Source organism: Meles meles, chromosome 11 (assembly GCF_922984935.1).
Source record: "Meles meles chromosome 11, mMelMel3.1 paternal haplotype, whole genome shotgun sequence".
Classification (NCBI taxonomy): domain Eukaryota; kingdom Metazoa; phylum Chordata; class Mammalia; order Carnivora; family Mustelidae; genus Meles; species Meles meles.
The window spans coordinates 67808846-67826963 of NC_060076.1; positions in this window are offsets into that span (position 1 = coordinate 67808846).

Here is an 18118-nt window from a genome sequence, read left to right on the forward strand (position 1 = left end):
CTATAAACAACAAAAATACCAGAAGATGAACCTGTAGATAGGCATGATTGTATCTAGATGGCAGATAAATTGGTGATTTTCTTTTTTCTTCTACTTTTCTTTCTTTTCCAAGTATTCTATGATGAGCTTTTGAAGTTTTAAACTTTAAAAAGACATGTTTTTAAATAATTCATTGCATATAAATGGTATACTGTAAATGCGATAAACATGAATGCATTTTGTTTCAAAAGATTGTCCAAAAGTTATTTCTATTTTTAAACTTAAGATGAATCATAGGTGACCATGTGTGTACTCTATGGATGTGATTTAAAGTAAAGCTGTAAGAAATTTTTTGACATATTGCAATATTTGATACCAGCTCCAAAGAAATCGACAATGCCTCAGGGCTGTTTTCTCATTTTTTTCGTGGGGGCTGGCTTCCAGATCCTGAAGGGAGAACACTGTTTTTTGTTTTGTTTTGTTTTTTAACAATCGTGGGTCAGGCACAGGCTTTAGTACAGAATTCCAACCTTCTGCCTTATAGAGGAAAATGCCCTGTAAGATGTGGTCTCTGGGCTGACCAGATCATTAATTTTAGTTTAGCAAGGTCACAGCAAAAAAAAAAACAAAAAAACAAAAACAAGCCCCCCCCCCCCAACAAAAACCTAAACCAAACCAAAACAAAAAGCCCCAGGAAAAACAAGTGGTGACTTGAATTTTAATTTTAGTATATTAACATGTCTTCAAGTTTTCTTTGGGGGGAATGGTGGTTTTTAAGGTACTAATGAAAAGGAATTCTGATCTCTGTTTCTAATTCAGTTTTCTTCATTCTCATTTGCATTTTATTTATGAAAGTCCCTGTCAAGCTATATCTGAATAAAGTAAGAATTTCCCCGGGGACAGGGGTACTTCTTAATTAAAAGTAAGGGTTACTCCTTATTTTAAAATCTTCTTGCATTAGAAAGCTTCACGGAACAGGGAAACTTAGAATTAATGTGCCTACACGTTGGCATTCTGTATCCCAAGGAACTCTTCCTGTCCAAAGCTACTTTGTATAAATTCTGAGGGTAGAGTGCTTACAACAGAGGCACAGAAGCCCTTGAAACTTACCCATGGCATTAGCGGATGGTTCCTTGTATCATTTTGCTACCTTCATTCAATTTCTTTGTTGATATCCAGGAAACTGGAATCTTTTTGTAAATCAAATTCTCCTATTAAGAACCTGCAGATCACGTTTCCAAAGCCACAGTAAAATCAGCCTTTGAGATCTGAAGTCTCTCTCTGGGGCAGCAACCAGGGGCCCAGAGAATTCTTTTCCTTTAGCTAAAAAGAAGCCATTACCTAAGTTCCCCCCAGGCTTCTGTGCCATAAAACGGCAGGACTTCCATGAAAATGTGTTCAGTGTTGTTGAAGCATTGCCTTTGGCTTTTTTAGTCACTGCCGCTGTGTGTTTGTTCAGCTGGAGAGGTCAAATGATTTGTTCTTCCAGAAGTTAATCATTTATGACAAATTTGCTCAGCGGATCCGCGCGCGGATACGTGGCAGAAAGGCTGGAGAGGCACAGACGAGAACATTTGTCTTTTAAAAAACGCTCATATTCATCAATGTACTTTTCCCTCATTTCATACACTAGCCTCGGGCCACTAGTGTTTTGTTAGCACTTTCTTTCCATCATTTTCTATCCCGTTCTACTCTCCTCTTTTCTTCATGTCAATTAAAGGCGTCGCGAACTTACCTTCACCTGCCAGGACGCATCAAGACTCAAGCTGGGCTTCTCCTGGTTGAGTGGAGGTGGATTTTCTGGGGAAGCTTAACTTGGGGCCTGTCTTGCTGGCACTGCCCTAGCACTGTGTTCACATGGGCGTGTGCTGAAAACGTAGGACGGCAGATCGCTTTGCCTTTCTACTGCACCTTCTCAGGTCCCTCTCCCCAGCTCTGGTTGGGGTCGGAGCCATCTTGGCCATCTCTGGGAACTGCCCAAGGAAAACTTGGGTTCGCGGTGCATCTAATGTAGATTTCTGTGGAATATACTTATTTGGTTCACACTCATGTCTGTGTACAGTTCAGTTAGTGCCGGTGTCCCCAGGTTGCTACTCTTCTGGTGTGGGGACAGGAAGGGGACTGCCCAGAGTGGGCACCCCATGTATGTGGGAGGCAGACAGAAGCACTGTCCAGAAGGAATGGAGCCTGAAGGTAGTCTGTGAAAGCCTTCGATTTTTACATGTGGAGGAAACTTGATAGAAATCTCCCCACATTTGACAATAATACTTTAAAAACAATTCCTGAAACATTATTAATAATAGCCGTGTTGTTAAAAGAGTTTTCTAAACGATCAATAAGAAAAATTGATCAACCATGCCAGGGAAAAGGTCTTTGACCTTTTATTTGGTGTTATAGCATCTTCGTCATATGAGAAAATGATCAGAGACCACAGCCAAAAACACAGGAAGAAAAGCATTTTTGAAATGTGTCAGGACTTTAATTTTTATGGTTTTTTTTTTAATGTCTTATTTATTTTTATATTACTTTCCCCTGGTTTTTATGGTACATGTGATATTTGTCAGCTTTCCAAAATTTGTATTTTGTCGTGATTTCTGATTTCCTTTGCAATGTACCCAATTCTACATCCTTTTTAAGGAAGAGGAATTCTGAGACTGTTAAAGGGTTAGAGGCCTCAACACAAAGATTGGTCCCTGGTTTTAACTGTTGGAAAACATTGTGATGCTTCTGGAAAAAATCATTTATTCATTAAAGTTTCTAAATGAGGACGTTTCAATTCAGAAGTTAAAACCTTGAAGGCAAAAATTCCTCCTGTTCATCTTTCTGGTCTACTGTGTTCCACAGCACTTGTAACCAATACGTATGAGCCTGGAGAAAAGTCAGTCCTTCAAAATTGGAAAGTGCTCTTCTGAATCTGCACTTAGATTTTTCCAGCTTCTGTAAAATAAGATTTCAGCTTCGAGGGCATCCATTTCCACATGTTAGACCAACACTTGGAAGTCTCTAAAAATATAAAGCAACATTCAGTAGGAAGGAAGCCATGTCATAAGAATAATTTGGCTGGTTCTTAAGAACAGTTAGTAACTGGGCACAGTCAAAGTCGGTGTGTTTGTCTTCTAACAGATCATAATACCAGGTGGCGTCGGAAAAGAAGGGAATGAGATGCAGGCAGCATGTTTCAAAGGGGATTGCTGTGTGATGCAAAGTCATGGATCCCAGAGGGAGGCATGTGCCGTCCCTGCTGTTCAGTGCTTGGTACCAATGACTGGGGGAATAACAGACTGGTAGGACCTTCTCACAGGGAAGGAACCTTCTGGTGCCGCTTATGCATAGACTCCAAAAGACAAATGCCTTTGGGACATAAGGTAATTCAGATCTGATTATGTTATGTGGTTCCCAGACTTTAGTCCCAGCAGCACCTGGAGGCCTTGTTAAGACAGAACTTGGTAATAAGCCCTAGACAGTCTATGTGGACTTACATTTTAGAGAGGAAGTGTTCCAGACCCAAGGCCCATTCTTGTGTCTCTGAGTGAGGGTCAAGAGACTGTGTACATGAGACCTTTCCTCACACTTCAGCTATGCTCTGAGTGGGCACTGTTGGCATGGAGAAGCTTCCAGGTGGGCTAACTAGAAGCGAGCATCTCATGTGATTAGTCTGGGGTCCATATTTGGCTTTTTCTGTCTTCCAGTTGTTAAGTCCTGGCCATTTGGGCTCTATTATTGTCATTGTTTGGCATGCTGCCCTGTTTGGTATAGACAGTGGTCTGACTTCCTGCTGTTCTAACTTACCGCTTTATAGACTGGCTGGTTTCTTGGGCTGGTTACTAGAGATAATGGGTTGGTTTCCTGATTTGGTTGCTTCTGATTATAGACCAGAGTTCTATTTTTACATATTGTTTGGCCACTGTCCATTTGTATATTAAGTCTCTTGGATGTTCAATAAAAGCTTATTTCCTCAAATAGCAAAAGAATATAGACACATGCAGTAGCTGAAAACCAAGTCCCTATTCATCCATTCACTCTCGAATATTGTTTAAACACCCGCTCTATGCCATGCACCATGTCGACACTCAGGATACAGTGGGGAACAATGTAGACTGAGTCCCTGTGCCTTTGGAGCTTATGGTCCATATAGAAATAAAGATTCTTGAGTAATTAGCATGAAATATGATGAATGAATTCATTGAGGAAACATGAGATCTCCTCTGAGAGGACAAGAGTCCTAGGGAAAGAGATTTACACTGAAATTTAAGGAAGAGTAGATGTTAGGTGAAAATTGGTGGTGGAAGGAGGTAAGGATGGAAAAGTGAGGAGAACATTTTGTAGGCCTAGAGGTCACGGGTTCATCAGTTCTTGCTGTTGTAGTAGGAAACTCTCCCAAATCTCAGTAATGTGACCTAACAGAGTTATTTTTTAACACATATTAAGTGCAAATTTGGATGAGTTAGCCCTTCTGCATGACTTTCTTCCAACGGTGATGCTGAGATCCAGGCTCTTCCATTTTGCAACTCCGCTACCCTTCACTATCAGGTGCACAGATGGGACACACGGTGACTTGGGACATGGAAATCTCACACCTAGTTTGTAAGTCTTGGAGTTGGAGATGACTCATCACATTTGCCTACGTGTTATGGCAAAAATCAGTCATTTGACCCTCCTAGATGTCTCGGGTCTAGGAAATAGGAAGACATGGACGCATATTGAGCCCTAGCAGCTTCTACAACAAAACAACACACCCAAGGATCACAGGCAGGAGGTAGTGCTGTGTTTTTGGGAAGCTGTAGTTTGGGGTATGGAGGGTCAAGGGTCAGAGGACAGCTGTTAGGACTAGAGAGGAAGCCAGGGGGCCAGACAATTTGGGAACTTGGGAGCCACAATTGGGAATTTGGGTTTCACCCAAAGGACAATGAGAGCCATTGAAGGGTTAAAAAAAAAAAGGAGAGAGTTGAGATCAGATTTATGGCTTTTAGAAGATTGCTTTGGTTTTATCCTGGATAATGTGCTGGAGCAGGGCAAGACTGGGCAGAAGGAACAATGCAAAATGTTCATAGTCTATAAAATACAATGTTAATGAATTCTTGATCTTTGGTTGACAGCAGATAATCAGAGTTCAGTGTGAACATGGTATTAAGCAAATTTAAAATCATCTGCTTCATTTAACATTTTTTGAATGCTAGCTTAATCCTGGTTCTGATATTCTCAAAAAACAAAACTGAATCTCACTTCAGAGGTTAGATTTATGAGCATGATAATATTTTTGTAGGGAAACAGTACACCGCAGTTCTGAGGTGAGAGGGATCCGTTTTATTTTGAGTGGGAGGGAAATGGAAGTTGTAAACCTGTGTTTAATTTATTGGACACAGAAAGTCCGCACAATGAGAGAAATCAACCTAAAAACTTGGAATTTTAGTGATAATGAGAACTCAGAGGAGATTCTAGCTGCCCTCTCGTTCTGACAGTGTTGTGTCTGTCTTTGATTCAATCGCTCGCTTGCCTGCACACTCTCTTGGTGGCCCCATGGGAAACACAGCAAGACCCAACCTCAGATCTTCTCTGCAGGCCTAGAAGGAAAGTGAAGTCATGAAAGTATCTTCCAAAGGATACCACTGGAAGTAAATGCATTCTTCTACATAGTCCAGGGAAAATAATAAGATCACTGGATGAGAGTTCAGGGAACTGGCCATTTTTAATCTGTCCATTTCACTATGTACCCACCCTCCATGGAGCTTTCTTCCTCTCATACAGGATAATGACTTACCTGATTTAACCGCAGGGCAATGTATTATACGGAAGGGTCTGTTATATTTTTATGTTTTTTTTTTTGTTTTGTTTTGTTTTTAAGAAAAGGAGAAGGGGTGATGAGGGGTCCAGAGGGAGAGGGAGAGAGAGGATCTTAAGCAGACTCCACACCCAGCGCAGGACCCGACGCCGTGCTTGATCTCACAACACTGAGATCATCACCGGAGCCGACATCAAGAGTCAGATGCTTAACTGCCAGAGCCACTCAGGCACCCCTTGATTTTTTACGTTTAAGAGTAATTTAATACAGTTCGTTTCGAGAGCTTCACTAACTGTTGCAGTATGTCTTCTCATGAGACAAGTCCTCTGGTGGCTTTTTCTAAAACAATGGGAATCACATATGAAGGCAACACAACGAAAACTGTTTACTTCTTTTGCAGGCTCTTGCTCTCAACAGTCTCTTTACTCTTTTTCAGGGTGTAAAGGAAACAGCTGATGAATGCCTATGTGTCTTTTTGATGTTGCTTGTGTGTTTATTTTTAAATAAGTCAGAGAGACACAACGTGTGGGAAAGATTCAGGCCTCAGCTCTGTTGCTCTCTGCTAAGGGCGTGGCTATAATATTGCCAGGACTTGCTTGGAAGACTTAAACTTAAAATTTTTTTTTTCTTTCTTTCTTTTTTCTTTTTCTTTCTTTCTTTTCTTTTCTTTCTTTCTTTCTTTTTTTTTTTTCTTGCATTCTCTTAAGATTCATAGAAAGCCTATATTTACAAATTAATGGATAAAACCACTATTTGGTCAATTCAGAAGACACTTTTAGCTCTTTGCAATGCTCTATGTGGCTGGGTTGGAAGTCTGAAATAAAAACTCATATATGATAGAACCTTTAAAAATGCTTTTATACCGGGTTTGTACAAGTAGCCGAGGCTCATGCTCATTGTCTTAGTTTGTTCAGGCTGCTGTAACAAATACCACAGGCTGGGAGGCGTATAAACAACGAACATTTATTTCACAGTTCTGGCAGCTGGGACGTCCAGGGTCAAGGCACAGGCATATTTAGTGTTTGGTGAAAGCTTCTTGGTTCCTTTTCACTTTGTCCTCACATGGCAGAAGGGACTTGGGAGTTTTCAAGGGTCTAAGGGCACTAATTCAATTTATGAAGCCTCCCCGGTCATGACCTAAGCATCTTCCAAGGGCCTTACCTCCTAACACTATCACATTGAGCATTAGAATTTCAACATATGAATTTGGAATGTGGGGGAGATGGGCTGACCATAGCATTCATTGAAAATCAACCATCCCAACAGGTAGAGCTGATTTTTATAAAATGTTATCTAATATAGACTGTGCTGGATATAGTTTCTCCCACTTACTTAGGTATAACCATTTCCCCCATGGCATTAATATTTTTTTGCAAATATACTTTTAGTGACTGTATAATACTCTGCCATGTGAAATTTTCATAAACTTACTTACCGTTTGGTTGATGTTTAGGTGTTTTTGTGGTTCCTACAGTTATGTATAATACTGCAATCATTATCTTGGTGTAAATGCTTTTTGTCTTTATTTATAATCTCCATAAATTCCATGAATTCCTAGAAGTAGACTGGGTCAAAAGACATAAATATTTTCAAGACTCTTTTTTCTGTTACTAATAAGATGATCCTATGGTTCTTTCTTCTTTAACTTGTTGATGCAATAAATTAAACTCAGGTAAAAAGTACTGTAGGGAAAATTTGGAAGAAGTGCTACCCATGTAATTTTTTTTTAAAGATTTTATTTATTTATTTGACAGACAGAGGTCACAAGTTGGCAGAGAGGCAGGCAGAGAGAGAGAGGAGGCAGCAGGCTCCCCATAGAGCAGACAGCCCGATATGGGGCTCGATCCCAGGACCCTGGGATCATGACCTGAGCCGAAGGCAGAGGCCTTAACCCACTGAGCCACCCAGGTGCCCCAGATACCCATGTAATTGTATAGCAAGCTCGTAAAGTTAGATTAGGTAGGATTATTGGTAAGTCAACGTAGGGGGGGGGGGCACATGGATATTTAGTGAACATTAAAAGCTTTTGTCACAAACCAGCATGTGCAAAGGTCCAAAGGCATAAGAGAATGGTGGCAGATCACGGAAGCTGAGGGTTGAAGAGCATCTATATTTAATGGTTCCCTGTTTTCTCCAACATCGAGGCTGTGTAGTGTCTTTTACCTAGCAGGATGACTCAAAACTTCAGTTGTGTGGGATCTGAGACCTTGGTTGCTTTGGTCTTTGTTGTATGAACTCAGTTTTTCATTGATCAGAAGTGTTTGCTCAGGAGGTGTTAAGAGGTGTCCAGCGAACCCACTGGGCTGCAGACTTAGCGTTCCTTACATTTCTTGATGGAGTCACAGCGTCTATGTCTCCTGGTCAGTTTGCTAGTACAGAGACCCTTTCCTCTGCTTGCTGGATTAGTTGTGTGAAGAACCCAGAATGGCCGTGGCATAGTCTTCAGCTTCTAAAGTAACAGAGCTGAAACTGCATTCTCTGTAGAAGAATTTCTCCTTTGAGTATTAAGACCACCAAATCCTTTGATCTCAAGATTTGGGCGGGAAAATAAAATTTCCCCATCAAGTAATCTGGCCATTTCTACTCCCTTCTTTTGGTTCCCAAGCCCAAGCATACTGGCCTTTTAAACACCCTCTTTTTAAACACTTTATTCAGAAGTGACACATTACCTCTCATAATCTCGGAGTCAAAACGCAGCTGCAGGGCGCCTGGGTGGCTCAGTGGGTTGGGCCGCTGCCTTCGGCTCGGGTCATGATCTCAGGATCCTGGGATCGAGTCCCGCGTCGGGCTCTCTGCTCAGCGGAGAGCCTGCTTCCCTTCCTCTCTCTCTGCCTGCCTCTCTTGTGATTTCTCTCCGTCAAATAAATAAAATCTTTAAAAAAAAAAAAAAACCGCAGCTGCAGGCTGAAGCTAACTGCAAGGGAGGCTGGGAAATGTAGTCTCGCTGTCTGCTAAGCAGGAAAAGGAAATGAGTCTCATGAACACCTCGCAATCCTCACCACACCTCCTTTCCTTCACCAAATCCGTTTTTGCTATGCTCTGCGCTCCTTCTTTCATAAATAGGTTTCAAAATTATGACATAGTCCTAGTTTTATTAAAGATGCAGTAGATACTTTTTTTTCCTTCTCTGTGTGGTTTGTTTCAAAGAGAAGACAAGTGTCACTCCTCTATGTTTAACCAGGAACCTAGACAACACTGAGTGGGTGACCTGTTTATTTTTAGTGGCCACATTCTAGGCTGTTGTCAGTTCTTAGATTTGAATAATTAGATTTAGATTCGGAATTAGGTTTTAGATTTTTGTTCTTGGCACCTAAGTACGTCTTTAGGTAATTAAATACAACTTGGTACTGTCCGTTATGTTTGAAAATACCTTAGAAATGATTTTCTTTTCTTTGTGTACAAAATTACCCTGAACAATCCAAGGTCAAACACTAAATTCAATATCCTAAATTTTGAATGCAAATCTTTTGCATTGATAACAAGAGAAAAGTCACGAGCAATTGTTCTTTGATGACTTCTTAGTATTATTTTATGTAACGACTTCCAGGTAAAGCCCCTTCAGTGATAAGACTTTCTCAGCCAAATCACAGCTCAGTCAGAAAACCCGGTGCAACCATTTCTGGGCCTGGTGATTGAGCACAAAAGAGGGTGAATAGGTATCTCAATCAGTACCTATTTATTAAGTGCTTTGTATGGGCTCCACACTGTGTGGGAGCCCAGAATCCTTGCTCCCTGGTATGAAGGATGGGATTCTGAGTATTCGAAGAAGCCTGTAGTGTAAGTCATTTAAAATGTTTCATAAAAGTGTCATAGAAAGACTTTACTGTCAATTAAAACTCCAGCATTTGTTCATTCAACTTCTCCTTATTTTTATAAATTTCAAATAACCCTTGATGCTGTTTTGAAAGAGACCTTTACAGATACAATGAAAAGTCTTTTGCATATTAAAAATATGGTAAAGGAATGGCTTAATTTGGCATACTTGAAAAAAAATCATTCATGGGATATAAATACCATGAAACCCAGAAGTATATATAAAAATAGATCAGAGGGAAAGGCTTTTTATTTTATCTATTTATTTTTGTGGCGAGAAAAGCTTTTTAGTTGTAGATTTTTTTAAAAAGAGTTTAAGAAAGAAAATATTTCTTTTTCCGGTAATTCACAGAAATGAACTCTTTTTAACCAGGTAACCATCATTTTAATAAGTGCATTTTTATAGAGATAAAATTATTGGTACTTAGGCAGAACTGCTTGCCTTAGTTTACACAGGTAGATATCAAAGATTTAATTGCTTTAATCATTATAAGGATTAGTGTTGAAACAATGCGCTTGGGTCTTAGATTTGTGTGGTGCTGTGTTTTACACGTTCACACTGTTGTTATTTTCACATGTTCACACCTTGTTGTTATTGTTCTAAAAGATTTTATTTATTTATTTGAGAGAGCATGAGCAGGGGAAGGAGCAACGGGAGAGGGAGAAGCAGACTCCCACTGAGCAGGGAGCCCGATGCGGGGCTCTATTCCAGGACCCTGATATCATGACCTGAGCTGAAGTCAGATGCTTAACCGACTGAGCCACCCAGGCACCCCTACAGGCTCACACATCGTTAATTCAAAAACGTTTAGTCTTTCTTCTTTTGCCTCTTGAGATATAATAGCAACATTTGCCCTGTGTCCAGCGTATGCATTCACGTTGGCATCTAGTATCATGACGAGACACTAGTTCCGAGATCCAAGGTTTTGCGCTGTGGGTCTGATAGGTATCTCTGTTCCAGGTGGATATGCCTCCTTTGCCTTTTTTCTTTCTCCTCCACCTTTTCTACCTGCTCTCTATTCTTCACTTGTCTCCTTTTCTGATTCCCTGAGCCACCATTGCGGGGTCTGGCTGGATTTTGATTTGAGGAGAGAGTAAACTCTCCTTTCAGTTCTTGCGAGAGTGAGTTAAGCTCTTGCCGGAGACTCACTCCTGGTATGGAGAGAAGTGGAATTCTTCACTGTCGTGAAACTTTGAATTGCTGGAGGAAGGGGTTTGGGTGGAGGAGGCTGGTGGGTTATGCCAACCTGCTTCTACCTCAGGTACCCTACCTCCTCTGCTTGCTCATATCTGCATGACTCACCCTCATACTTCCTTTGGGTCTTGCTCCAATGGCGCTGATGTTGGTTGAATGAATAAATGTTGACAGCGGGCCCATGACTGTCAAAGCTGGCAGGACCATTAACAACCATGGGCAACACCAGTTATGAAGCTATACATCCAAGAAGATGTCCCTTCAAAATCTCCCCTTGTTCTCATAAGGTGCTTCTCAGGTAAGGGGCAAGATACCAGTTAATAAGTAGGTGGATATATGGTATGTTCTTAAGTTGATTATGATTCATATGCTTTGGCACAGTTTCTCTCCATGACGGTTATGGGACTTGGGGTCAGGTTGCAGGGTATCACCTGGAAGTATGCAAACACCAAGTTTCTGAGGGAGGTTTGTATGAGTAGAGGAAGGCTCTGGATTGCAAGGGGAAGAAGAAAAGTAGAAAATCACGTAGGAGTGAAAAGTAATACCTGTTAACTCCATTGTGCCTGTTGTCACGCTGTTCTTTTTACATAATATATATTTTACCCTGTGAGCAAGATTCAAAGACTTTCAAAGTCACTTTTCTTACTTTAAATAATGAATTTTATGTATCATTAAATTTGTAATTATGTAAAAGTCATGGCTATTTCATATCTGGTGTGGAACTCTTAGCAATACCTCAGGCATCAGCTCCGCCTTTTGAAGAAAGAACTGTTTTTGGTTTCCTTAGAGTCTTAAGGATGAGAGAAAGATTTGAGCATGAGTGAAATCCTCTAGAAAAACAGAGAAGGGGAAGGAGGATCGCCTCTGCCAACAGGCTACATTCCTTGAGGAGAATTCTGGAAAACTCTGAGAAGGGGCCCAGATGACAGCAGAACCCAGAGGGCTCTGCCCATCTGATCCTCTGCCATCCTGCATGGAGAGGGGCAGGGCATAGCTTTGAGATATACTGACTGGGGGCTCTTATCAGGACCAGGAAAGAAGAAAGAGCATTCCCTAGTTCCTGCCCTTCATCATTCTCTATTTTTTTCCTCATTTAGAGAAGTGCTGTGAGACTACAGAGGAAAGACAAGATCATGAGGTCAGTTCAACATTTATTTCTTGAACACATACGATGTGCTAGGCTCTGAGGGTACAAAAATGAATAGTGCCTTCCCCGAACAGACTTAACAGGGTCTCTGCGTGACGTGCTGAGGAAGGGGGCATGGGATTCTCCATGCTGTGGGCCAAGGAGGGCCACTCCTACTGACCAGTTGGAATGACAGATGTTAAAAAACATGGCTCAGTCCTCTCTCTCTTTTTCACATTCTCGACATCATTCTCCTGTCTTCTCACTTACCACTTTTTAGGGTGATTTGCACCATTTCTTAGGAATGTCACATGTAACTAAACAAAAAATCATATGATTTGCATTTACTGAGGCATTCTGGGTGAGGCAACATATAAAACCTTCTTTCAATATTTTCTCATATAAGCCTCATGAAAACCCTACTAAAAAGTCCTATTACTATCCTTCCTTTACAGATGTGTCAAATAAGGCACAGAGAGGTTCAGTCACTTACTCAAGTTCACACAGCTGGCACATGATAGAGCCTGGATTTTGACCCAGTTCCAGAGCCCACATTCTGTATAATTCTGCTTCTGACTAAACCCAGTGTCCCTCCTAAATATTAAGATTTTATTGCTCAGGTAATGAACTCTCAGTCTGACGGACTCATCCTGAGCAAGAGTGCTGTGTGCCTGAAGCCTCCATCCATAGAGAGTCCTAGGTAGTGCTCAAGAGTGTTTCCAGAGAAGGAAGCTGGGTGTGGCCTTACGCACATGAGGTGGAGACCTCACCTTCTTAGGACTTAGAACCAGGGGCCAAACTGTACCCACTCTGAAGCTTTTAGGATTTTGGATTAGTATCCTTTTCTTTATAGCTGATGTTAAGGTTTAATTTTTCTCAGATGCCTGTTAGGGTCATAGTCAAGTTGGAGCCCTCTCCTTTCCATGAGAATCCAAGCAGGCTTGATCCTGACTGGATGCTAGATTGGAGAAAAAAAAAATGTGGGAAAACCAAAATATATAAGTTGGAAGACGAAGATTTTCCAAATGCCCTGCCAGGAAGTGTTCAGCATTCAGATATTCTGGGCTACAATGACAACCACAAAGTAGAAAATAAAAAAAAAAAGAAAGAGTTAGTAGTCATCTGTGATAAGTAAAGTTTTCAGTTTTCTTCTAACTTTTATTTTCAAACTCATACTCAAATTCATTCTCAAAGAATTTTCCATCTTCTAGCATTAGTATATGATTGCATAAATATTATGAAATATTAACCAAAGTTTCTTTTCTTTGTCCTTTCTTTCCTTTGCACTTCCCCTTTGTTGAGGGCCCAGGCTGATCCTGCACAAAGACCTAACTGTAAGATGTGAAACCATAAAACTCCTAAAAGAAAGCACCAGGCAGTAATCTCTTGGACATCCACTTTAGCAACATTTTTCTAGATATGTCTCCTGAGACAAGGGAAACAAAAGCAAAACTAAACTATTGGGACTAAACCAAAATAAACAGTTTTTGCACAATGAAGGAAATCATCAATAAAATTAAAAGGTAACCTACTGAATGATAGAAGATAGCTGCGAATTACTATCTGATAAGGGGTGTATATCTATAACATAAAAAGAACTTATACAACTCAACACTAAAAATATCCAATTAAAATATGGGCAGAGGACCTGAACAGACATTTCTCCAAAGAAGACAGCCAGATGGGCAATAGACACATGAAAAGAGGGCAAGGAAATGCAAATTGAAACCCTAATGATATCACCTCATGCCTGTCAGAATGGCTAGTATCAAAAAGACAAAAAAAAAAAAAATGTGTTGGCAAGGATGGGGAGAAAAGAAAACCCTCATGCACTGTTGGTAGGAATTAAAATTGATGCAACTACTCTGGAAAACAGTATGGAGATTCCTCAAAAAATGAAAAATAGCGATAACATACAGCCCAGTAATTCCACCACTGGGTATTTACACAAAAAGAACAAAAACATGAATTTGGAAAGTATATGTATCCCTATATTTATTGCAGCATTATTTACAATAGCCAAGACATGGAAACAGACTTAGTGTCCACTGATAGATGAATGGATAAAAAAGATGTGATGTATATATGAAATGGAATATTATTCATTCCTGAAAAAGAATGAGATCTTGCCACTTGTGACAACATGGATGGATCTAGAGAGTATTAGGCTAAACAAAATAAGTCAGACAGAGAAAGGTAAATACGATATGATTTCCTGTGTATGTAGAATCAAAAAATAAGACTAATGAACAAACAACAGATAAACAAAAAACAGAAACAGACTGGTAGCTGCCAGAGGGGAGGGGTTGGGGGGAATGGGCAAAATAAGTGAAAGTGATTAAGAGGTACAAAATTCCAGTTATAAAATAAACAAGTAGTGCAGATGTAAAGTACAGCATAGGAAATATGATCAATAATATTGTAATAATGTCATGTGGTAATGAATGCCAACCATACAATTCATGGTGAGCACTGAGTTGTACAGCTGCAGCTAATATAACATTGTATAAAGAAAAAAAAAGAATCTCAAAAAGAGTTGGAAAAAAACTAGAGTATATATTCTAAAAACAAAACCAAAACCATAAGATTCTCAGGCAAGGAATAAAAATGCAAAAAGAAAAAAAAGAAATATATTCTTGGCATTTGAGTTTTAACAGACTAGCAGGGGAATAGAAAGGACAGCAGACAGACAGAAAATCTGGTAGAAAACAGCATGAGTCACAGCAAGGATTCCTTTTCCCAGGACAGAAAAAGAAATTCTTTAAGCAGCAGGGAAGGGTGAATGGGAGAACCAGAGGGAAAGTGAGGAGCCTCATTTATTTGAGGTTGTTGGAGACCCTCTGGACATGAGGGATAGACAGTGATGCGGGACCAGGTTGAGTGAGGGACAACTTAACAGATGACTTTATGCACAATCAGATGCCACCTTCCTCCCCTGCCCTAGTTCCTCGGCTCAATGAAAGCTTTCTAGACTTCAGATCCCATTCTTGGGAAGGAAGGTGGAATATTACACTAGGCAGAGGAGGGCTCAAACAGAAGTTTTAGGTTGAATTATAAAAAATTAGGAATGCTATATCTTATTTATCTGCTTCTAATGTGTGCATAACGCTTTGGGTCTGTCTTGTGCCAGAAAGAATAATGAGGAAGATTATCCTCCACTACTGTTGACTGCTTAGTACCAATGGGTTTGCCTATTGCCGCCTGGTAACCGAGGGTCTTCTGTTCCTAAAAGAGGCCCAAGGAAAGAACAATAGCGTGTTAGGGAAGGTTGAGACCAATCCTCGTTTTCCTATGAAGTTATTTTACCAAACTGACTACATTTCTTTCGATAGTGCTATCAGGTAGTTCTGGGTTTGGTATACCATAACTTTATCCATTTTTAAAGCAATTTAATGACTTGAAAATTTTAAATATTCATTTTCTTTATATAAGGAATAGGTAGTAATCTAAGGGGTGGGGGAAGGATGCAGAGAAAAAAACCTCCCTTTAGGGGCGCCTGGGTGGCTCAGTGGGTTAAGCCTCTGCCTTCGGCTCAGGTCATGGTCTCAGGGTCCTGGGATCGAGCCCCGCATCGGGCTCTCTGCTCCGCGGGGAGCCTGCCCCCACTTCTGCCTGCCTCTCTGCCTACTTGTGATCTCTGTCTTTGTCAAATAAATAAAATGTTTAAAAACAAACAAACAAACAAACACCCCTCCCTTTAGTACTGGTCCCAGCTCCCTGGATCCCTTTCGAAGCAACCGCTGTTACCAGTTTCTAATGCGTCCTTTAGAGACAGTCAATGCACATGGCAGCAAATGTGCAAACATTCTCTTATCTATTTCTCTTTTTCCTCAAATGGCAACTAATAAAAATTGATTGGGACCTTGATTTCTATAACAGGACTTGATAGAGTCCTTTGTTCTATGGCTGCTGATACATCATTGAATGCATGCGCCAGGATTTATTTAATCAGTTCTTATTGACAAGGAGATCTACAATCCTCTGAAGAGCTTCAACTCCAGAAATACCAGTTTGATAATAACTTATATATATGAATTTCAATTGTTATTATTTTAGCAGCATTTTAGTTTATTAAAGGATTTTAATTTTGCATATTAAAAGATACTTTATCACTAATTATTACATGTAGAGTCTTAGGAGGTTTTATGAGCTTTTCTTTCCTCTTTGATAGCCTCATAAAATTTTTATGTTCCCAATTTTGGCTGTCTTGGATAATGTCTGCTTCAGTTCAATTGATAGAATGCTCCAATATGCTACCGTGCTCTTCTGCTACATCAAAGCATAGAACTTAGAAATATCATTAACAATGAAGTAATTCTAGGGGCGCCTGAGTGGTTTAGCCAGTTAGGCATTTGACTCTTGATTTCAGCTCAGGTCATGATTTCAGGGGCATTAGATCAAGCCTCGCATGGGGCTCTATTCTAAGTGTGGAGCTTGCTTGAATTCTCTCTCTCTCCTTCTGTCACCTCCCGCTCCTACACTCCTGCTCTCTCTCCCTCACTCTCTGGAAAAAAAAAAAAAAAAAAAAGATGTGATTTTCTATTTAAAAATCCTTGTGATGGCCTGGTGGCTCAGTCTGTTAACATGACCTTTGGTCATGATTTCAGGGTCCTGGGATCAAGCCCCACATTGGGCTCCCTGTTCAGCAGGGGTCTGCTTCTCCTGCTTCCCTCTGCCTGTGGTCTCCTGCTCTTTCTCTGTCAAATAAATAAATAAAATCTTAAAAAAAAAAAAAAAAAAAAGGAAATGCTTGCTTTGACTAGAATTACTTGCTTCAGCTGCTCTAGAAGCCTGGATCAAAATAACACCCCATCTTGCCGGAAAAACATTTATATTCTCCATTAGTTATAATTTTTCCTAAATAAATTCACTTTAACCTCTTTAGGTGTTAAGATTTAAACAATTTCTGGGTGAAAATGATTATGTATTCCTTTTTACAACTGTCTGGTTGTGCTTTGAGATTCCATATTGGTACTAAATAGACTTAGAATTACAATTCCTATCATTGGTTCTAAGATCTAGCTATTAGTGACACAAAGCAGGATGTCTCTCCCGTGGCCAATAGTTACCTTTGCTTGATGACTTTTGGGGGGAAGGAAATCACCACCCTGCTAGGATGATCATTCTGGGTTGTTCGTTTTTTCCTTTTTTTAAAAAATATTTTTCTGATTCTTGTGCTTAAATATAATTACCGCTCCTTTTTAAAAAAAATATTTTATTATTTATTTGTTTATTTATTTGAGAGAGAGAGAGAATGAGAGAGACTGCACAAGCGGGGGAGGGGAAACGGAGAAGGAGAACCAGACTCCCCGCTGAGCAGGGAGGTTGTGGGGGAGGGGCACCTCAATCCCAGGATCCTGAAATCATAATCTGAGACAAAGGCATGTGCTTAACCTACTGAGCCACCGAGATGCCTGAATTATCTCCTTTTTAAAAAAAATACATTTTTAAAATTTATTTATTTTCAGCATAAAAGTATTCATTGTTTTTGCACCACACCCAGTGCTCCATGCAATACGTGCCCTCCCTATTACCCACCACCTGGTTCCCCAACCTCTCACCCCCCGCCCCTTCAAAACCCTCAGGTTATTTTTCAGAGTCCATAGTCTCTCATGGTTCATCTCCCCTTCCAATTTCCCACAACTCCCTTCTTAATAAACTGAACAAAACATACTAGCTCTTCTGGTGATAGAGGGATTAAAGTAAAAAATGATAGATGATATGAGTCTAAAATCAACAGGAATCTGAGTGGCATAAAGAAAAATTTTCACAAGATACTGATTTCCCTCAAACTCAGGGTCAGAAGTATCAGCAAAAGTATGTTCTTTTCCTTATGTGCTCTTTCAAATTTATCTAATGATCCTTTGGATGCTCCGAAGAGTCTCTCATGTTTGCAAGCAGCATCTGTCTTCCTCTTTTACATTGCTGTGAGTTAAGACAGGGCTACTGGGGCGCCTGGGTGGTTCAGTGGGTTAAAGCCTCTGTCTTCAGCTCAGGTCATGATCTCAGGGTCCTGGGATCGAGCCCCGCATCTGGCCTCTCTGCTCAGCGGGGAGCCTGCTTCCTCCTCTCTCTCTGCCTGCTTCTCTGCCTGGTTGTGATTTCTCTCTGTCAAATAAATAAATAAAATCTTAAAAAAAAAAAAAAAAGACAGGGCTAATGGCCATGAGCTAGGTGGTTTTCAGGTGATACTTGAACACAGCATTACTACAATTGATTTAACACT